This window comes from Theobroma cacao, chromosome 4 (assembly GCF_000208745.1).
Source record: "Theobroma cacao cultivar B97-61/B2 chromosome 4, Criollo_cocoa_genome_V2, whole genome shotgun sequence".
Lineage (NCBI taxonomy): Eukaryota > Viridiplantae > Streptophyta > Magnoliopsida > Malvales > Malvaceae > Theobroma > Theobroma cacao.
In genome coordinates this window covers 4,094,172-4,096,692 of record NC_030853.1, presented here as the reverse complement: position 1 = coordinate 4,096,692, position 2,521 = coordinate 4,094,172, and positions in this window count along the sequence as shown.

Below are 2,521 nucleotides of genomic sequence, written 5' to 3'. Positions count from 1 at the left end.
ATATATATATATATATATATATATATATATATATATATATATATAGAGGTTTTGGAAATTTTATTGTGGTTGCATTGATTTTTGAATGTTAAAACTTGAGAAACGGTTTCCACTTGATTTTCACCGCAGCAAAGATAGATTTCCATTGTGACAAGAAATTGAGTTAAATTGCATTATCTTCAACATAAATGCATCATGATTTCTAAAACTTCCCGTATTGATGCTTGTTTCCTTCCTATGTTCACTCATTGAGTTTGTACTCACGTTTTTAAAATTCATGCTTTAGGTTTCCTGAGTTAAAGGTGATTGGATCCTAGGACGAGGTGCCCCTCCCTATACATTGCTCGGTAGGTTTAACGTGACACTAAGTGTTATCAATCGTGCCCAGAGTCACTCCGCTGATGGTCAAGGTCTAATTATGTGTATATGAATATTTGATGTGAAACATTAAGGTTCATTTGTTAATCTATTTATGTATATAATGGTTGATGATGCCATTATGAATGCATGCCTAGGTTTTATGAACTGTTGTCAAAGGAACTGCAATTGAGCATTACAAATTTTGGATTCTAAAGGAATATGGATTAATGTATAAGATCATGCAAGTAGGCTTGCTTGGGCTTAGTGGGCCGAGTCCATTAGGCCCTTGCGTCGGTCATGGCTCGAAAATTGGGCTGTAAAACCTATGTTGTGTGTGTGCCTAGGCTAGGATGTCTAAAGGTTATGATGAACCCCTAGGAGTAGATTACCCTAGGTGGATGATATGTGAGATGATTTGATTAAATGATGCCTTGAAGACTTAGAGGCACTTAGAACCTAACCAAGCTTAAAACGATTGAAGCTCGATAAATGTGAATTGAAGTTTGATAAGGAAATTATGAATAATAAAGGCATAATTGTCTTATTTGTGGATTTTGTTTTCGTCCGAGGAATGCATTCCAAAGCTTGATCTGATTTGTAGTTGAGTGGATTTCTATCCCCCTTTGACTATTTTTGTGCCTTCAAGGATGGTGGTAAATAGGGACAGTGGCACTAATCCTGCTTGTGATTCTCACTGCAGTGCTTTGATGCCATCCATTGAGATTACTCTAGGTGATGCCAACGTCGGGAGATTTCTCCAGTCGATGATCTTTTCTTCACCAGCAGCTTTGACGATATGCGTGATCTATTCTCTGCTCGTTGCTTCGGCACGTGCTTGATCTGTTTCTGCACCAACGGCTTTGCCTTAAGCATGATCTAATTCTCCGCTGGTTGGCCACCGAGCATAATTTGACTATATCCAAGGAAGGACCACTCGTCGATTTGATTTGTATATGATGCAAGATAGCCATGAAAATGCTTAGATAAATGTGATATGATTTTGATGTGATACTCCCACGACTAGAGTGTGCCGTGGAGAATGATTTGAATAACTTTGATCGGCTTCGATGGTAAGCCTAACTATATGTATGATGATCTTTGGAGACATTGAGGATGATGATATGCCCTCATATTGGAGATTTGGGGATAATGATATGCCCTGCATTTGGAGATGTTTGCTAGAATATCTAGTTGCACGGAAGGTGCGTATATTTTATATATGTATTTTATATAAACACATATGATTTTGTTTATCTGCACCACTCACTGAGTATTATAGTACTCACCCTTTTCTATACCATGTGCAGATAAATAGGCCATAGAGCTGTGTGGTAAAGGTTGTCCAATGATAGACCAATTTTGGCATTTGGTACGTTCTTCGTTTTGATCACTTCACTGAGTCAGTTAAAGCTTTCCGCTATGGATAACGTGTGTAAGCACTGAGTGCCATGTTATATTGTGTGTAAGGGTTGTTATGTATGAACCCTTTTTGATTGGCTAATGTATGGTTTTTTGACTATTTATATAAATTATGTGCCAAGGATAACGCATTTATGTTTGAATTTATTGTGAATATGTGATTACTAAATCCCTTGGCTTATGTTATATGATTTTGGACTTTGAGGCTTGCTCAGGTCTAATGGGCTTGCTTGCTGGGCTCGTGTTCCGGTCACTGACCCCTTGGATTTGAGTCGTGACATTTTATAACAAACTTCAACATATATTGATCATCAAACTTTGATTTTACAACAAATTTTACAAAAGTATATAGTCATTCAATCTCAAATTTTACACTAAATTTAGCAAATTTTACATAAAGTATCAAATTCATTACAATTAGCAAACTATTTCAAGATTTCCTAGAAAGAAGAATGCTCATTTATCCAAGTTTATTGCTCTAGCAAAAATGATGCTCCAACAAGTTTGCTAATCATAAAATAAGAAAAATAAAAGAACATGAGATTATAGAATAATAATATAAAGGCATAATGCTCAAATAAGCTTTTAAACTATTTAAGAAAATTTAAATAAGTCCATATTCTGTTATTGTGTTCAATCAAGCCTTGTACTTTTATTTTGGATCAAAGAAGCCCTTATACTAATGATTAACCAATTGTCATTAGTGAAAATGCCACTTGTCATTTTATTTCCATATAGTAGT